The sequence below is a fragment of the Anomaloglossus baeobatrachus genome, chromosome 12 (genome assembly GCF_048569485.1).
Source record: "Anomaloglossus baeobatrachus isolate aAnoBae1 chromosome 12, aAnoBae1.hap1, whole genome shotgun sequence".
In the NCBI taxonomy this organism is placed as follows: domain Eukaryota; kingdom Metazoa; phylum Chordata; class Amphibia; order Anura; family Aromobatidae; genus Anomaloglossus; species Anomaloglossus baeobatrachus.
This window is the reverse complement of record NC_134364.1, coordinates 38,954,115-38,975,090: the sequence shown is the minus strand read 5'-3', so window position 1 is coordinate 38,975,090 and position 20,976 is coordinate 38,954,115. Positions and strand designations below refer to the sequence as shown.

The 20,976-nt window shown below is 50.2% G+C and overlaps 1 protein-coding gene across 5 annotated transcripts in view; it reads right to left on the bottom strand.

Annotated features, from left to right (window-relative positions):
- SIPA1L1 (signal induced proliferation associated 1 like 1) overlaps positions 1-20,976 on the bottom strand; it is a 280,267-nt gene that overhangs the window by 232,527 nt on the left and 26,764 nt on the right. For all 5 annotated transcript variants that reach the window (XM_075330226.1, XM_075330227.1, XM_075330229.1 and 2 more), the window contains exon 2: positions 4,323-4,414. The gene's annotated coding sequence lies outside the window, so the exon portion shown is untranslated. The remainder of the gene's footprint in view (positions 1-4,322; positions 4,415-20,976) is intronic.

Genomic DNA, 20,976 nt, shown 5'->3' with positions numbered 1-20,976 from the left:
CCAAATGAAAATCAAGGGAATCTGTCACCATTTTTACCACCTAATTTGTGAGCAGTGTAACGTAGGGGAAGAGACCATGATTCCATCAATGTATCACTTACTGGGCTACTTGCTGTAGTTTTGATATCAGTTTTATCAGCAGGAGATTATCACTAGAGGACAAATAAACCTGCTCCAGGTAATCAAACCACACCCCCATAACTGATTAACAGCTTCCTGTGTACACTTCATAGGCAGAAAGCTGCCAATCAGTGGTGTAGGTGGGGGTTATACAGAGCTCAGCATTCAGAAAACTTCTAGTTCTGCAGCAGAGAAAAGGATTTTTTATTAGAACTGTAGCAAGCAGCCTAGTAAGTAGCACATCACTGGAATCAGGGTCAATGCCATTATACTATGCTTCTCTCAGATTACATAGCAAAAACTTGATGACAGATTCCCTTTAAGAAACTTAGAGTTACTAAAGATACGCCATCTTCAAAGAAAATGTTACTTTTGGAAACATGAATATTTCCTGTAAAGTCCACAAGGACATTGGCTTTGTATGTTTTACTTGGAGATCCGGCAAGAACATTCCGCGATGTCTCACCCTAGTAAATCAGTGTTTCATGATGATGACCTGTAGGAGGTTAGTTCTGTGTATAATGCCCTATTTAAGAAGAAAAAAAAAAGAAAAAAAAAAAAAAAAATTGCAGTTGGATGTTACAATCCACAGGAAATCCACAAGGATCCTCATGGAAGTCCACATAAGAAGGTAAGGACCAAATCAGGAGGATCTTTGTGGCGATTTCCCTGCGGATATCATAAAAGAGAAAGCATCCTCCTCTCGTCTGATGACTCCTAGCAGGGTTTCCATGGCGGTCTCGGCATCACAGCCCCCTATAGTGACGTCTCATCCTATGTGACCTCTGTATGAAGCTGTTACAGGGGATGGAACGTCACCACGGGATTTTGACAAGTGTCACTTTGCTCAATGATGAAATTGTACAACACGACATACATTGATAATGCTGTTTATGAAAAATTCCGCACAGTGAACATTTACATGACAAAGACAGTGGATGACGTTATTGCTACTAAGAAAAAAAAAGGATTTTCCACCCCACCCAAAAGACCAGGCAGAAAATCTAGCACAGCCATAGTATATGGCACCGCCAACATCGAGAGGTGCACGCCTCCAATGGGCTGAGTCTAGTACAGTGCAGGAGACTACTCGGACAGGTGGGTCCCCGGCAGCTTCTCCTTGCTGGGGGACTCACTGCACATATCACCGCTATGGGATTTACTGCTCAGAAGACAGTGGGGGGACTTATTGTGCAGATCACCGCCATGGGACTCTCTGCGCAGACGTCCGCAGGGGGACTCTCTGCGCAGACGTCCGCAGGGGGAATCTCTGCGCAGACGTCCGCAGGGGGAATCTCTGCGCAGACGTCGCCAGGGGGAATCTCTGCGCAGACGTCGCCAGGGCGACTCCCTGCGCAGACGACGCCAGGGCGACTCCCTGCGCAGACGACGCCAGGGCGACTCCCTGCGCAGACGACGCCAGGGCGACTCCCTGCGCAGACGACGCCAGGGCGACTCCCTGCGCAGACGACGCCAGGGCGACTCCCTGCGCAGACGACGCCAGGGCGACTCCCTGCGCAGACGACGCCAGGGCGACTCCCTGCGCAGACGACGCCAGGGCGACTCCCTGCGCAGACGACGCCAGGGCGACTCCCTGCGCAGACGACGCCAGGGCGACTCCCTGCGCAGACGACGCCAGGGCGACTCCCTGCGCAGACGACGCCAGGGCGACTCCCTGCGCAGACGACGCCAGGGCGACTCCCTGCGCAGACGACGCCAGGGCGACTCCCTGCGCAGACGACGCCAGGGCGACTCCCTGCGCAGACGACGCCAGGGCGACTCCCTGCGCAGACGACGCCAGGGCGACTCCCTGCGCAGAGGACGGCAGGGCGACTCCCTGCGCAGAGGACGGCAGGGCGACTCCCTGCGCAGAGGACGGCAGGGCGACTCCCTGCGCAGAGGACGGCAGGGCGACTCCCTGCGCAGAGGACGGCAGGGCGACTCCCTGCGCAGAGGACGGCAGGGCGACTCCCTGCGCAGAGGACGGCAGGGGGCCTCCCTGCGCAGAGGACGGCAGGGGGCCTCCCTGCGCAGAGGACGGCAGGGGGCCTCCCTGCGCAGAGGACCGCAGGGCGACTCCCTGCGCAGAGGACGGCAGGGCGACTCCCTGCGCAGAGGACGGCAGGGCGACTCCCTGCGCAGAGGACGGCAGGGCGACTCCCTGCGCAGAGGACGGCAGGGCGACTCCCTGCGCAGAGGACGGCAGGGCGACTCCCTGCGCAGAGGACGGCAGGGCGACTCCCTGCGCAGAGGACGGCAGGGCGACTCCCTGCGCAGAGGACGGCAGGGCGCCTCCCTGCGCAGAGGACGGCAGGGCGCCTCCCTGCGCAGAGGACGGCAGGGCGCCTCCCTGCGCAGAGGACGGCAGGGCGCCTCCCTGCGCAGAGGACGGCAGGGCGCCTCCCTGCGCAGAGGACGGCAGGGCGCCTCCCTGCGCAGAGGACGGCAGGGCGCCTCCCTGCGCAGAGGACGGCAGGGCGCCTCCCTGCGCAGAGGACGGCAGGGCGCCTCCCTGCGCAGAGGACGGCAGGGGGCCTCCCTGCGCAGAGGACGGCAGGGGGCCTCCCTGCGCAGAGGACCGCAGGGGGCCTCCCTGCGCAGAGGACCGCAGGGGGCCTCCCTGCGCAGAGGACGGCAGGGGGCCTCCCTGCGCAGAGGACGGCAGGGGGCCTCCCTGCGCAGAGGACGGCAGGGGGCCTCCCTGCGCAGAGGACCGCAGGGGGCCTCCCTGCGCAGAGGACCGCAGGGGGCCTCCCTGCGCAGAGGACCGCAGGGGGCCTCCCTGCGCAGAGGACCGCAGGGGGCCTCCCTGCGCAGAGGACCGCAGGGGGCCTCCCTGCGCAGAGGACCGCAGGGGGCCTCCCTGCGCAGAGGACCGCAGGGGGCCTCCCTGCGCAGAGGACCGCAGGGGGCCTCCCTGCGCAGAGGACCGCAGGGGGCCTCCCTGCGCAGAGGACCGCAGGGGGCCTCCCTGCGCAGAGGACCGCAGGGGGCCTCCCTGCGCAGAGGACCGCAGGGGGCCTCCCTGCGCAGAGGACCGCAGGGGGCCTCCCTGCGCAGAGGACCGCAGGGGGCCTCCCTGCGCAGAGGACCGCAGGGGGCCTCCCTGCGCAGAGGACCGCAGGGGGCCTCCCTGCGCAGAGGACCGCAGGGGGCCTCCCTGCGCAGAGGACCGCAGGGGGCCTCCCTGCGCAGAGGACGGCAGGGGGCCTCCCTGCGCAGAGGACGGCAGGGGGCCTCCCTGCGCAGAGGACGGCAGGGGGCCTCCCTGCGCAGAGGACGGCAGGGGGCCTCCCTGCGCAGAGGACGGCAGGGGGCCTCCCTGCGCAGAGGACGGCAGGGGGCCTCCCTGCGCAGAGGACGGCAGGGGGCCTCCCTGCGCAGAGGACCGCAGGGGGCCTCCCTGCGCAGAGGACCGCAGGGGGCCTCCCTGCGCAGAGGACCGCAGGGGGCCTCCCTGCGCAGAGGACCGCAGGGGGCCTCCCTGCGCAGAGGACGGCAGGGGGCCTCCCTGCGCAGAGGACCGCAGGGGGCCTCCCTGCGCAGAGGACCGCAGGGGGCCTCCCTGCGCAGAGGACCGCAGGGGGCCTCCCTGCGCAGAGGACCGCAGGGGGCCTCCCTGCGCAGAGGACCGCAGGGCGACTCCCTGCGCAGAGGACCGCAGGGCGACTCCCTGCGCAGAGGACCGCAGGGCGACTCCCTGTGCAGAGGACCGCAGGGCGACTCCCTGCGCAGAGGACCGCAGGGGGCCTCCCTGCGCAGAGGACGGCAGGGCGACTCCCTGCGCAGAGGACGGCAGGGCGACTCCCTGCGCAGAGGACGGCAGGGCGACTCCCTGCGCAGAGGACGGCCGGGGATACACCTCGTCAATGACAGCCATGGGTGAAGAATGACTATGAAGATGGAAAAATCTCTGCTTGAGCCGAGAATTGCTCGCACCATAAATAAATAAAATTTCCCCAAAGTCAGTGGAAAATTGGGATGGCTCCGCGTCTGCCACCTCACAATCCCTCCTCACACATCTTATAAAACAAGTAATAAATCCCCAATAAACGCTTTCAAAGTCGTGTTCTTCCAGCCAAGCCTATGGCAAGGAACGTACAGCTTCTCCTACGATGTAACGCTAAGGGAAAAGAAGTGGAGACATTTAGCCGTCAGCCTAGTGCCGTTACTTGTCCCTGACCTGAAGAAAATCGGCTTACCTGCCATAACATTGCGTTTCTGGATGTTCCTTTGATACGTGCTGCTTCTGCTTAGCATCTCAATCGTCGGCATGAAACCCCATTACCAGACCCTAGAGAAATAAAACAAAGCCACTGGTTTATTAAATGCATCGTCACTCCGACTGAATATAGGTTTCAAGAGTACATGGAAAGCGTCCTCCATCATGCCGGATGTGTACAGGACAGGTCAGCTCACATCATCACAAAGTGCATTATGCCATAATGTAAGGAATACTATAGTGCCGCCGGCAGAACGCCGAGATATTCATTCCCGGGATTAACAGAGCAGATAAATGCCGCAATTTGTCTTAGAAAGAAGCTTAATTCAAAAGTCATTAGACGGTCCGACCGGCGCAAGAGAGTGGTGATATTACACGGAAGTTTTCACCCGGGGATCCAAGAAGCCGAAAACTCGGGATCTGAGATCCTGGATCTCATTTGTCTCGTCATTCTGTTAACGATGGAACGCAATGTGAATAATGGCGGAATTTACTAAACAATGCCAAAATTTCAGCTAAATTCTGGCAGGTTTTAATTGGTTTTAATTGTGGTCACAAACTTATTGACAACAGATGTTGCCTATTGGAAGGGGTGTGGGTTTCCTTTGGAGGGAGCCTAAATGTAACAAATTAAGCAAAAATTTATCCCATGCATTACATGAAGTCTGAAATTACAAAAAAACTGTTCCATCCAAACACATGCGCTTGATGCACCCTTGGTGAGGCCAAACAGTTCACTGCACCTTCCCACCCGTGAGGCCAAACAGTTCACTGCACCTTCCCACGCGTGAGGCCAAACAGTTCACTGCACCTTCCCACGCGTGAGGCCAAACAGTTCACTGCACCTTCCCACCCGTGAGGCCAAACAGTTCACTGCACCTTCCCACCCGTGAGGCCAAACAGTTCACTGCACCTTCCCACGCGTGAGGCCAAACAGTTCACTGCACCTTCCCACCCGTGAGGCCAAACAGTTCACTGCACCTTCCCACCCGTGAGGCCAAACAGTTCACTGCACCTTCCCACCCATGTGGCCAAACAGTTCACTGCACCTTCCCACGCGTGAGGCCAAACAGTTCACTGCACCTTCCCACGCGTGAGGCCAAACAGTTCACTGCACCTTCCCACCCGTGAGGCCAAACAGTTCACTGCACCTTCCCACCCATGTGGCCAAACAGTTCACTGCACCTTCCCACCCATGTGGCCAAACAGTTCACTGCACCTTCCCACCCATGTGGCCAAACAGTTCACTGCACCTTCCCACGCGTGAGGCCAAACAGTTCACTGCACCTTCCCACGCGTGAGGCCAAACAGTTCACTGCACCTTCCCACGCGTGAGGCCAAACAGTTCACTGCACCTTCCCACCCGTGAGGCCAAACAGTTCACTGCACCTTCCCACGCGTGAGGCCAAACAGTTCACTGCACCTTCCCACCCGTGAGGCCAAACAGTTCACTGCACCTTTACACCCGTGAGGCCAAACAGTTCACTGCACCTTTACACCCGTGAGGCCAAACAGTTCACTGCACCTTCCCACGCGTGAGGCCAAACAGTTCACTGCACCTTCCCACGCGTGAGGCCAAACAGTTCACTGCACCTTCCCACGCGTGAGGCCCAACAGTTCACTGCACCTTCCCACGCGTGAGGCCAAACAGTTCACTGCACCTTCCCACGCGTGAGGCCAAACAGTTCACTGCACCTTCCCACCCGTGAGGCCCAACAGTTCACTGCACCTTCCCACCCGTGAGGCCCAACAGTTCACTGCACCTTCCCACCCGTGAGGCCAAGCAGTTCACTGCACCTTCCCACCCGTGAGGCCAAACAGTTCACTGCACCTTCCCACCCGTGAGGCCAAACAGTTCACTGCACCTTCCCACCCGTGAGGCCAAACAGTTCACTGCACCTTCCCACGCGTGAGGCCAAACAGTTCACTGCACCTTCCCACCCGTGAGGCCAAGCAGTTCACTGCACCTTCCCACCCGTGAGGCCAAACAGTTCACTGCACCTTCCCACGCGTGAGGCCAAACAGTTCACTGCACCTTCCCACCCGTGAGGCCCAACAGTTCACTGCACCTTCCCACCCGTGAGGCCCAACAGTTCACTGCACCTTCCCACCCGTGAGGCCAAACAGTTCACTGCACCTTCCCACCCGTGAGGCCAAGCAGTTCACTGCACCTTCCCACCCGTGAGGCCAAACAGTTCACTGCACCTTCCCACCCGTGAGGCCCAACAGTTCACTGCACCTTCCCACGCGTGAGGCCAAACAGTTCACTGCACCTTCCCACCCGTGAGGCCAAGCAGTTCACTGCACCTTCCCACCCGTGTGGCCAAACAGTTCACTGCACCTTCCCACCCGTGTGGCCAAACAGTTCACTGCACCTTCCCACCTGTGGGGCCAAACAGTTCACTGCACCTTCCCACCTGTGGGGCCAAACAGTTCACTGCACCTTCCCACCCACTTGTTTTCCCCCCTTCCTGCCCTTCTCTTCGATTGAAAGCTCTGTCTATAAGGAGCTAGAGGAGGGCAGAGATAGATGGAAAAACAGATGGGAAAGTGCCATGACCAAGGGTGCAGCGAGCGCCTGTGGTTGGTTTGTACGGTCTTCTGTTAAAAAAAAATCTATTAAAGTGGCTTTAAAAAGGAAGAAACCCATATGGACAAGATTCACATGTAGACCAATTTCTACAGATATAAACTACTGTAAGGATATTCACAACACGTGTCTGGTTATTTAAACCACATTTACTGTAACTAAAACCTTACATCCCCTTAAAAACCAATATATAATATGTGAATAACTGCTCAGACAAGTATTCGGATACAGCCGGGGTCACATCAGTATTTAGGGTCACATAACTAGTGAAATCACTATATTTTCAAGGCATCAGTGAACAATAAGAAATATGAAGAAACGGACATATTGTATCAGTTTTATCTCTCGGCATGCTGCAGCACTATTGTTTAGCTGCGAGTGCCGCGCATCGGGCAAAGTAAATATGAAGGTCGTTCATGGCTTCTGCCACCCACAGTGACTGACCTTCCTCATCCCAGGAAAGGTTAGAATACAGGATAGTTTTACCTCTTAGGCTACTTTCACACATCAGTTTTCTGCATTCAGGTACAATCCTTTTTTTTCCTGATCCAAAGGATCCGGCAAAAAAAAATAAAAAAAAAAAAATGTAAAACCGTATCCACCGGATCAGTTTTTTTAACGGATCCGTTATGCCGGATGCGTACAAAACCGGATACGGTGGATACGGTTTGCATCCGTTTTTTGCATCCGGTTTGTCAGTTTTTTTGAAGGATGAGCTTTTTTTTTTAATTAATTTGGTGCATGCGCAGTTTACAAAAACGGATCCGGTAGCCGCATCCATTTTTTACCGCATTGTGCCGGATCCGGCGTCCATAGGCTCTCATTGTAAAACACGCCGTATCGCGCCGGATCCGGCGTGATACGTTTTTTTTGCCGGACAAAAAAAACGTTGCAAGACACGTTGCCTCCGGCCACCGCTTTGATTAATTTTGCCGCATCCGGAAAAAAACGGATGCAACTCAAAGCCATCAGGTACAATCCGGTAACCATGCAAATCTATGGGGATAAAACGGATGCGGTATCGGATCCGTTTAACCCGTTTTTTTTCAGGATTGTACCTGATGGAAAAAAACTGATGTGTGAAAGTAGCCTAACAATGCAGTTCTCTACACACAACTGCAAATCTACAAAGGAAAAAATGACAAATATGCACGCGCAGGGATAGACAGCGCGCAGGGATAGACAGCGCGCAGGGATAGACAGCGCGCAGGGATAGACAGCGCGCAGGGATAGACAGCGCGCAGGGATAGACAGCGCGCAGGGATAGACAGCGCGCAGGGATAGACAGCGCGCAGGGATAGACAGCGCGCAGGGATAGACAGCGCGCAGGGATAGACAGCGCGCAGGGATAGACAGCGCGCAGGGATAGACAGCGCGCAGGGATAGACAGCGCGCAGGGATAGACAGCGCGCAGGGATAGACAGCGCGCAGGGATAAACAGCGCGCAGGGATAAACAGCGCGCAGGGATAAACAGCGCGCAGGGATAAACAGCGCGCAGGGATAAACAGCGCTCAGGGATAAACAGCGCACAGGGATAAACAGCGCACAGGGATAAACAGCGCACAGGGATAAACAGCGCACAGAAAAAAGTTACAAGCAAAGGAATGGGCACAGCAACATGTTTTTTTTCCTGTTACATTTCGGCTATGTGAACACAGCGTTTTTTTGACGCTGTGTTTTTCGCCGCTAAAAACGCACCCGCGGGAAAAAACGTGCAAAAAACGCACCGGTAAAAAAGCATGCGTTTATACCGCGTTTTGGTGCATTTTTGGCTGCGTTTTGCTGCATTTTTGATCTCTGCGTTTTTCCAATGCATTGCATGGGGGGAAAACGCAGAAAAACGCAGGAAAGAATTGACATGTCCATTTAATTTTTTAAGCTGAAAAACGCAGCTTAAAAAAAAAAAAAAAAAGTTGTGTGCGGACAGCAAAAATGAAAACTCAGACTTTGCTGGGGAAGCAAAGTCATGCAGTTTTGAGGCCAAAAACGCACTTGAAAAACGTGCAAAAACGCAGCGAAAAACGCACTGTGCGCACATAGCTTAACTCCTACAAAGGGGGTTGTCTACTACTCAAAAGAATCCTCTTACATTTTATTTTCCCCAGTGTAAAATAAAAATTATAGATACCCACTGCACCACACATATACATATATATACATATATATATATATATATATATTAAAAATTATATATACACACACACACACACACACACACACACACACATAAAAACAATAAATTAACGTAATGGAAGCGTGAACACTGTAATAACAGGACTGCGGCAGCGCTTTGTCACAAAAGAAGCGGCTAAATCGAGATCGGGAACATGTCATATCAAGTCTTGGAAAAATCTATTTCTAGAGAATCAATTAGTGCTGTGATCTGATGTTCTGTTGGCGTGGTTTTTTTGTTGTTGTTTTTTTTTTCACATTAAAGACAAAAGGTTTTCCTGGAAAAAAAGTGAATGAAGAATGTCAAAAACAGACATCAACCAAAAAAATCCACAGTGCCAAAAGTCAGATAAGGAAAAATAGGATAAACTCATTCTGGCTCATGCATTTTTTTTTCTTTTCTACTGAATATTTACGTTAGGCAACTAACTAGTCGAACTGGCTCTTGTGGTGGCCTATTTGGCTCTTTTAATGACTTATTTTGATCCTCTACAATGGCTTACAAGCTTTTAAAAAAATATTACAAAAAGAAAACTATAAAAAAAGGGATTGTTGCAGTGGTTATCAACAGTTATTAAAATTTCATACATTTTAGACCCCCTGATACGCAATTTACAATCTGATTAGACTTAGATTTTTCACTTTTGGGGGTGCCCCTCCATGGAATACAGGCTGGGTGTAAGGTCTATGAGGATGTTGAATTCCCAACCTGTTTTGACTTTCTGATTTTTCACTTTTGGGATTGCCCCTCCCTGTAATAAAGGCTGAGTGTGAGGTCTAGGAGGATGCTGAATTCAAACCCTGATCTGACTTTCTCATTTTTCACTTTTAGGAGTGCTCCTCCCTGTAATACAGAATGGGTGTGCGGTCTATGAGGCTGCTGTTGTGTTCATGTATCAGTATGGCTCTCCTTGTCTGTAGCCAGTTTTCTCGGCCCTCCCCGAGATACTTCCTCCACTCTCCACTGTGGATCTATGTACAGCCACCGCCATTAACTCAGAGAAGGAATGGAGTGCAGAGACAGCCACCAGAAACAACAGAAGGAGCCGTTATGGATTTTTAACATTTTTGCAGATCACTCAGCTAGACAAAGGACTCCAGAACACTGCAGCAGCAAAACAGTAAAAAATTGTTAAAGGGAACCAATCACCAGGATTTTCATATATAACCTAAATACGGCACTATCAGGCTGATTCTATACATCCCTGTAGTGGTCAGCTCGGATGTTTAAGTTTTGAAACCCAAGAAAGTAAAGTTTATAAAATCAGCTGCTTCTTGAGTGACAGCAGCTGAGGATCAGATAATATCTGGGGGGTGTTCAGAGTTATCCCCTTCCCCTGTTAGAATTAGCATAAGTATTATACAAACGATTCACTTTTTCACTTGTAGGACCTGTGGTGATGTCATAACCATGTGACCAGAAGAGGCGGGACCTCGGTCAACAGAAAAATGTTGACTATGGTATCAGCTTTGTTGGCTGAGGCCCCGCCCCTTCTGGTCACATGGTTATGACCTCACACAGGTCCTGCTAGAGAAAAAAGTAAATCGCTTGTATAATACTTTTGCTAATTCTAACAGGGGTAGAGGATAACTATGCATACGCCCCGAGATATTATCTGATCCTCAGCTGCTGTCACTCAAGAAGCTGATGATTTTATAAACTTTACTTTCTTGGGTTTCAAAACCTAAACATCTGAGCTGACCACTACAGGTATGTATAGAATCAGCCTGATAGTGCCAGTATAGCACTGGCTTTAGGTTATATACGAAAATCCTGGTGATTGGTTCACTTTAATGAAGAGAATTTAGAAAGTTGCTTAACTTATGCATTTTATTTCTTTATTGTATAATTACTTCTTAAAGGGAACCAAACATCAGGATTTTCGTGTATAAGCTGCAGCCAGTGCAGTGCTGGCACTATCATGCACAGTGTGTACATACCATCAGGGGGCAGCTCGGGTGTTTAGGCAGTGAAATACAACTCTATAAAGTTTGAAATTTCGTGCACTTTTTGATTGACGTGTGCACCTCTGCAGATAATGTGCGGGCGGGTTATGCAGGAGTTCCCTGCCCCCCCACCAGCCTGTTCCTCCCTCTCTCCTGATGTCCGGGCGGGTTATGCACGTGTTCCCCGCCCCCCCGCGCCGCCTGTTCCTCCCTCCCTCCCTCTGGCTGTATGTAAATATCTAATCTTCAGAAACATGGCGCCGGAGTGGGCCTCTGCGCATAGCGCTTATCTCCGGCGCCATGTTTCTGAAGCCCCCGCATTACACAACTTGGTGTCTTAGAGGGCGGCGCCACAGCGATGTCACACCGGCTGGTGTGTTGGCCCGGTGTCCTGGGGCGGCACGATACAGGAGCAGCAGGTAATCGCGTCCTCCGGTCATCTGTTCTGTCCTGTTCTAATCGCGCGCGCTCCCGCGGTCACAACGGGCTGTGAAGAAACGAGGGCGCATGCGCCGCCCTCTCAGACACCAAGTTGTGTAATGCGGGGGCTTCAGAAACATGGCGCCGGAGATAAGCGCTATGCACAGAGGCCCACTCCGGCGCCATGTTTCTGAAGATTAGATATTTACATACAGCCAGAGGGAGGGAGGGAGGAACAGGCGGCGCGGGGGGGCAGGGAACACGTGCATAACCCGCCTGGACATCAGGAGAGAGGCAGGAACAGGCTGGTGGGGGGCGGGGAACTCCTGCATAACCTGCCCGGACATTATCTGCAGAGGTGCACACGTCAATCAAAAAGTGCACGAAATTTCAAACTTTATAAAGTTGTATTTCGCTGCCTAAACACCCGAGCTGCCCCCTGATGGTATGTACACACTGTGCATGATAGTGCCAGTACTGCACTGGCTGCAGCTTATACACGAAAATCCTGATGTTTGGTTCCCTTTAAATGTAATCATTTAAGACAACTGAAAAAGTATAATACTAACGAATGTTGTGATGCTCGGCGGCATGATAATTTCGAGGTGTGGACACCCAACATGCTCAGAAGAATCTGTCAAGCATACAATCTGCCCACACACAATAAGAGGGGGGGAAACTGCCATACAACCCGGAGAGCTAGAGATGTGGGCGTTGGAAGGGAAATAATCTGAGACATGCTTTAACTTTTCCTGTGCTGGCACTAACAGGGAACATTTCTAGATCTGCGCCATTCCGGCACATTAGGATACAATTACCATCTCTCTATAAATACACGGCATGGATCGGTTTAGCTATAGAGACTTGGGCTAAGATTGCTACACCATCAATAATTAATCATGAGAGCTATAAAATGGGACCTTGCATTATCCACAACAGGAACAGTAATCTTTTATTCACGGGATTGTTTAAATGTACTTATTTATCCCAGAGAAGAAATAAAAGTCTCATTAAACCAATAAATAAAATAGGATTATTTCAGTGAATCGCAGAGAGTTTGTTGGAGAGGAATTTACTCAATAGGATGAACCCAGTGGAGTTATTTCTAATTTAAACCATGTTATTTCATTACCATAAATATGAAGTAATGGTGGGCAGAGTCTATGGCAAAATGTCCCCCAAATCTGATCTAATCTCATGTAAGTGAATGGAAAATGCAGATTGTTGGGGACAATTGATAAGTGAGCACTAAAATCCTCGATTGTTCGGTACTCGTAACTAGTGATGAGCGGGCACTACTATGCTCGGGTGCTCAGTACTGGTAACTAGTGGTGAGCGGGCACTACTATGCTCGGGTGCTCAGTACTCGTAACTAGTGATGAGCAGGCACTACCATGCTCGGGTGCTCAGCACTGGTAACTAGTGGTGAGCGGGCACTACTATGCTCAGGTGCTCAGCACTGGTAACTAGTGGTGAGCGGGCACTACTATGCTCAGGTGCTCAGCACTGGTAACTAGTGGTGAGCGGGCACTACTATGCTCAGGTGCTCAGCACTGGTAACTAGTGGTGAGCGGGCACTACCATGCTCGGTACTCGGAACTAGTGATGATTGGGCACCACCATGTTTGGGTGTTTGATACTGGTAACGAGCAGTTGGATGCTCGGATGGGCGCAACACAAGTATCCGAATATATGAGCAATAAATGTGTAATGCAAGTATTTTTCAGCAATGAGCACCCGAGCATGGTAGTGCCCACTCATCACTAGTTACGAGTACCGAGCACCAGAGCATGGTAGTGCCCGCTCATCACTAGTTACGAGTACCAAGCACCCGAGCATGGTAGTGCTCGCTCATCACTAGTTACGAGTACTGAGCACCCGAGCATGGTAGTGCTCGCTCATCACTAGTTACGAGTACAGAGCACCTGAGCATGGTAGTGTCCGCTCATCACTAGTTACCAGTACTGAGCACCCGAGCATGGTAGTGCCCGCTCATCACTAGTTACCAGTACTGAGCACCCGAGCATGGTAGTGCCCGCTCATCACTAGTTACGAGTACAGAGCACTCGAGCATGGTAGTGCTCGCTCATCACTAGTTACGAGTACAGAGCACTCGAGCATGGTAGTGCTCGCTCATCAATAGTTACAAGTACTGAGCACCTGAGCATGGTAGTGAAGTTTAAAGGGAAACTGTCAATCGATTTATGCTGCCTAAACAAGTGGGCAGTGTGAATAAGAGCCTGGTTGCAGGATTGTAACGTTCTAGCGTTTCAGAGAACACATGGTTTAAAGATCCAGACGGGGACTATTGGGAGAGACGAGAATGATCTGATGCACCCCCGGCCAATGTCGCCCATCACTGTTCTAGCTGGTTAACAGGTCTCTCCCATGTACATATATAGCTAGAGACCTGTCAATTACCTGATGTAAGGCAGGGAGAAGCCGACCGGTGGTGCATCAGACTAGTCATGTCCAAGCCTATAGTGCCGGCCAAATCTGTAAGCTGTATTTACAAATGTAGGCCAAATCTGCTCAAATCGGTGCACTTGGCTGAAAGTCAAATCGAAAAGTAAAAAAAAAAAAAAAGAAAAAACAAAACAAAAAAACGGAAGTGGTGATTCAAATCTATCACACGGGAACAAAGAAACATGGACCTGTAGAGACAGATTATACGAGGATACGGTGCCGGTGGAGATCGGCTTCGTGGATGATCATTTTCGCAGACACTGGGGGATAATTGTAGCCGCTTTCAGAGCCCTGCCCCCATCTGCGCTTTCCAGCACAATGTCTCACAAGCTATTACGACAGACGGTATAGGTAGAATTGTATTCCTGATTGCAAACATCCAAATTATAGCCCTTCTCAACAATACCCCGAATTGATTACTCTGGATTACAGACTATTTGTCGCTGCGAAACATAGAACGTGAGAAAAAAGGACCAGACCATGGAGTGAATGGAAAAGTAAAAGTGAACGGCGCTAATAAAGTACGCCACAAAGCTGTGGTCGAGCCTATAGGAATGTAATAAGCTAGGGTAATTGATGGGCAAAATAATAATATAATCTAGACATAGCCACAGTTACACGCCACCTAATGTTTATGGCTTGTCAAGACTCCCCAAACAGGAGATGTTCGGAGAGAAGATGGATTAGGCATGCTGGATTTCAATATGCCCAATCCTTTGTTTTCTTAGGAAGTAAGCTTTCAGAGGAGTTTGTCAACAGTTTATTGACCTTTACCTACTGAAAACACATGAACCACAAGTTAAGCTGCGATTGTATGTGTATGGTCTAAAGCTATGATGACTGTTGGCCGATCATATCTCAGCCGACACTCCCATACATAGAAAACACAGGAGCGATCGGCCGAGTGATCATTCCTATGAGAAAGGCATGGACTAACATGTTGGCCAGTGGCTTATCACGGAGTACAATGCAGTCCGAAATCAGACTTGTGCGATCAACATCTCACCCGACGATCAGTAGAACATATTAGACTCATCTGAACCAGACAATACCTTCCTACGCAGGCGTGAGATTTGGGTGTGTCATCCCCATCAATCACATCAGGAGGACGGCGACTACCAGCGGGGAAGGAGAGACAGGAGTCATGGCAAGAACACCCATCGGAGCGGACCTGTTGCCTTTGCACACTGTGTGGGAACTATTCAAAAGGTGTTTTGGGGGGGGATATGCAGGGGTCACTTTTTAGAATGCAGCACAAGTGCTAAGGAAGGTGGTGGGATTAGCTCATACACTAAAAAACTGGTGACATTCCCTTTACAGAGAATATGACAGCAGGTTTTCGCCATGAAAGCTGAAACCAGCATGCAAGGGTTAAGGCAGAAAATTCAGGGCTGTCTTGTCAAGGTCTGATCTGTTATTTATTTGGTATGTTTGTTTAAGCAGCAGGACCCTTATCATTGCTGGGACTAGAGTCACACTCAGGGCAGTCCTACCCGCCCCCTGCTATGATTATAAATAGAAAGTGAGGTGTCAATCTCTATACAGAGCCTGGTGTGAGGGGACAGCTCTCAGCTCTGCTACATGACTAAATCTAAAAATTTTGATTACCGTATTTTTCGGACTATAAGACGCACTCTTTTCCCCCCAAATGTTGGGGGAAAGTGGGGGGTGCGTCTTATAGTCTGAATGTAGGGCTGTGGGGAATGAGGGTCATCTGCGGCACGAGCAGGCTGTAGCAGGGCCTGCCATGACCACGTGGACCCGCTCATTTAATATGCCCGCCCATCATCTCTCAGCGCTGAAGCCGGCGCTGACAGGTGGGCGGGATGATGGGCGGGGCATAAACAGCTGGCCCGCATGATCACCCCTGGCAACTACAGCCTGGAGTGATCATGTGCGGCTGTATTCACTGCCCCCCGCGCATCATCATCAGCGCGGGGTGCAGTGAATCAGTATATTCACCTGTCACCGTTCCCCTGCAGCATCGCGATCTCATCCTGTCTGCCGGAGGCGGCTGTGTGGAGACTAGCCGTGCTCACAGCGATGACGTCACTGTGCGCATGTGTCCACACGCAGCCGCCGCCGGCACAGACAGGAGGACATTGCGATGCTGCAGGGGAACGGGGACGGCTCCACTCAGCGGTGCTGCTGCAGGTACAGACTGGAGGAGCGATGCTGCAGGGAGTGAGGTAAGGTGAGTATGAACGCATGAGCAGGATGGGGGTATATGAGCGGGATGGGGGTATATTATGAGCAGGGTGGGGATATATTATGAGCAGGATGGGGGTATATTATGAGCAGGATGGGGGTATATTATGAGCAGGATGGGGGTATATTATGAGCAGGATGGGGGTATATTATGAGCAGGATGGGGGTATATTATGAGCAGGATGGGGGTATATTATGACCAGGATGGGGGTATATTATGACCAGGATGGGGGTATATTATGACCAGGATGGGGGTATATTATGGCAGGATGGGGGCATATGAGGAGGATAGAGGTATATTATGAGCAGGATGGGGGTATATGAGCAGGATGGGGGTATATGAGCAGGATGGGGGTATATGAGCAGGATGGGGGTATATGAGCAGGATGGGGCCATATGCCAGTATATATAGCAAGATGCGGCCATATGGCAGGATGACTTTATATAGCAGGATGAGGGACATATACTGTATATACAAAGCAGGAGGATCATTACCAGGATGGGGTACCTTAGTAGAGAATTTGGGGACATTAAACCCATAACAGTGTCAGCAGCAGATCCTCGCCCCATAACAGTGTGTCATGACCACATTTTTTGCTTAAAATTTTATTTTCCTATTTTCCTCCTCTAAAACCAGGGTGCGTCTTATGGTCCGGTGCGTCTTATAGTCCAAAAAATACGGTATGTAAGAACGGCTGCAGCCAGTAATCTAAGTGACACATTTGTGTATTCAGGATCTTTTTGCCTAGATCTCAGACTAGGTAGCAAAAACCTGCTGACAGATTCCCTTTAACACTAGAACTACTGGACTCGTGACACCTATATAGGAATACATGGTGCAAAGTAGTCAAAATGACTACCTCAGTAGTTCTAGTGTTAAGTGGACAAATATTCACTTTCACATGGTAGGATTAACTTTAAAGTATGGTCCGGTCGCAACATTTTTCCTCTTGAAAGAAGAAATTACAAAACACCATGGGAAAGCTGCAAAACAATGGCAATATTCAATCATCCCAGCTTTGGTTACCTTCCCGATTATATCCGACAGAGTCTGGTGCAAAATAGTGTCCAAAATGCCAGTGTGTAAATGCAGCCTATACTCAGACTGTGGCTCATGTCATGCATCCAGGGGTTTTAAAGACCCCGTCCGATTCATTATCGCATTTGCACCTTTTATATTGATTATTCCTATTAGAAGGATATTTTTTGTTTTGCATCAAACCCTCTTTTTTAGGGTATGTGCACATGATGTCTTCCAGGCGGATCCCACCTGAAAAAGCTCTCACATGTTAAAACAAAACAATGCGCAGCAATGTAAAAACAACTGCTGTGCACACGCTCGGTCTTTTGACACTATTTTTAACCAAGGTTTCAAAGCCAAGAAGCTGGTAAAGAACCCGGTACGACAACAGCACTTACATACTCACCTCTGGTGAAGGCACTGTTTCAGTGGTGACAGCACTCGCTCTCCCGAGGCTCACGACATAAGAAACATCAAGAAAAAGTGAATGACCAGCTGCAACCCTGGCTTCCTCTTGATATTGGATTCATCCAAAGGCAGGGAGAGGGAAGCCAGTGCTGATTAGGCACAGGGCTGGTGTGACGCAACAGTGTCACATGAGCCCCAGGAGAGCAAGTGCTGACACCTCTGGAACAGCAACAGCACCGGAATTAAGTATAGGGGTTACTATCTTACCGAGGGCAAGCAAAGGGATTGAGAAGAGATTGTTCCAAGCACTGGACAACCCTTTTAAAAAAAAAAAAAAAGAAAAAAAATGAAAGAAAAAAAAAAAAACAAAAAACACAACATTGGAGGTAAAGTCGCTGCAAAAACGACGAGACAAAGAAGACACTTATGGAAATACGGAAAATACTGTTGGCAGTTTCCTAAATGTAGACTTGGTTTCCGCATTTCAGTTTGTGGACGACTATTTGCAACTTTTTAAAAAGTCGCCCACTTTTTCACTTTTTGTACATATGTGCTCCGTTTCCCAAACCTTCCCCTCCCCCCAGTGATTTATTTCCGCCTGCAAGAAATGTATGCTCAAAATGTAAAAGCTGCGTGTGTCATTATAACGGATCATGATATTTTTGCTTTCAAAAACAACAAGAAAAAGGTATAAGAACAAATAAATTAAATTGTCATTTTGTGTTAAAAATAAAAATCCCTACTTTTTGGGCTAATTTTGTGCCAAAAACCGCGATGAGCAGCGCAAGACAACACCTGGACTCGCGGAGATGACAGGTACACATTTAAGACATTCACAAAGCAAGTCGCACAAGTCTAATTTTAGAGGATTTGGTCGCGGATTTCGGGAAAGTGGTGACGTCACTCGCTCAGAGTTGCTAGGAGACCCGATTACGATGAAGGGTTTTACGTAAGGTAAGCTGTCATTTCGGGGACGGGTGGGGGGGGGGGGGGGACATATCGGATATGTGAAAGTTATAATAAGACTGTAGCATTTGCAGGTAATAGGTGATCTTTGATGCATGTTGCACCAAAGCCACGGGAGGAAAGTGGAGAAAATGTATAGGAGAGATAATGTGCAGGTCCGTGCCGGGCGGCTGATCCGTGACCTTCTCTGCGCAGCACAAATTGCGGCGACGCGGCAGCCAGCAGGCAATCAGCCTCAGAATATAGAAAGGTGACTTTCACCACAAGATTTACATGTGAGCATGTGGGCAAAGTAATTAACACGGAAACGCGTTGGGATTAATTGGCAGAGAGCAGATGGCCCCGCTAATAAATTGCAAAGAAGAATTTTTCAATCAAGTGACAGTGTTGTCAATAAGAGTAAAACTTTACATGTCACGTACGCGCAGCGACGGCAGAATTTTCTTTTTCGGGGTCAAATCAATACAAATAACAACGCACGATACATGAAAAAGAAAACAATGACTGATGCACAATTTACCTTTCGGGTTATTGGATTCCAGAGATTTAGAAGAATGGTGCCTGTCATTTATAAAGTGACCCCTGACAGCGCTGTGACACCAGGCACCTTGAGATGGCGCTTCTTCCAAGTCAATATGTTAAGATAAAGATTTTTATTCTTTATTTTCTTCAAAAGAATGTCATAAAATCAATAGACATCCCCGAAGCCGGAGCCAAGGAGCCTGAGATTAATCTCACATTGCTCTACTACCCTCAGTCACATAGGACTCAACCTAACCTATTATAAACTATTAGAGACAGGGTCTGCCTCGTTGACTCTTTACAGCTAATTTAACAATGTCCATTTCGGGAGGTTGGAATTTTTGGAAAGCTATTACAATCCTAAAACAATATGATGTGAAGGTACATTTGATTGCAGGTTTCCTTTACGGTATGGGTACAGAAAGGCTTTTTCAGGTGGTTTCCGTCTAGAACACGCCTGACAAAGCACTGCGAAACCATTAAAAAAAAAAAATGTACAGTGATCCCTCACCTATTGCGGGAGTAAAGGGGGCTTACCCCCTTACCGATATCGCTATTGTGCATACCCGCCCCCATCGTTTGTGCGACACGGGCATATCACTGCCCGTCGCGCACAAAAACGCGCTCCCCCGTCACACGGCTTACCTGCCCTGCGACGTCGCTATGGCCGGCGATCCGCCTCCTTTCTAAGGGGGCGGGTCGTGCGACGTCACACGGCGGCCGTCCAATAGAAGCGGAGGGGCGGAGATGAGCAGGACGTAAACATTCCGCCCACCTGCTTCCTTCCGCATTGGTGGTGGAGGCAGGTAAGGAGATGTTCCTCGTCCTGCAGTGTCACACACAGCGATGTGTGGTGCCGCAGGAACGAGGAACAAGATCTCTAATTAGAAGAGAACGATTTTTGGTTTTAAGATGACCTCTCCACGGCACATGATTTTTGCCACTCTTTGCGATCATTTTAGGTCACACATAAGGGTCACACGCTGCGATAACGTTAATGACGTCGGATGTGCGTCACTAACGACGTGACCCCGACGATAAAACATTAACGATATCGTAGCGTGTAAAGCCCCCTTTACATTCCAATGACCCCTGCAATATGTGAAAATCCGAAGTTATATTTACTTCATTATTTACCCATATTTTTCGGATAAGACGCACTTTTGAGGGGTGTGTCATATGTCGAATCTAGCTTACCAGGGGAAGGTGGAGAATGATGACAGGAACAATGCTCCGGTCTGTATACTGCGGACGGTGAGGCAGGGGCCATCCTGAAAATGTTGGCGTGCGGGCTTCAAATGATAGCGCCCGGAGTCAGCGCGTGCGCAAATTGAGTTCTTTGATCAAGATCTCATCTGTGCACGCGCTGCCTCCAGCCCATTGATCTTCCAGCCACAAACTTAAGGAAAATGACGCCCTTTGGTGGCACGTGCGCAGATGACATCTCGGTTCTTCATTGAGCTGATAGCTCAATCTACGTGCTGACTCTGGGCGCCATATCTTTGAAGTCCTCACCGATGACAGTTTCTGAATGTTCATCTGGGACACCCACCACACCTCCCGCAATATCGCCCCTGCCTCCTGTGACCCCACTCCACCACCACTCGCGATATAGTAAAACCACAATAAGAGAACCACGTTATAGCGGGGGGGGAAGACTGTATATAATGCACAGCAATGTAAAAACGACATTGCTGTGCACGTGTTCTCCATACTAGAGCTACACGGCCTGCATACATGTGCCCGCTAACCCATACTTACCATCAATAGTGTTACTTTAATATATGACAGCAGAAGTCAATGCACAATGATACTTTCCATAAGAAAAAAGCGACTCGTGGTTTGTGAAATCATATATGGGAAGCGTCCCACAACTATATTGGGGAGGAAAGTCCGAGTCCGACCGCCGATCT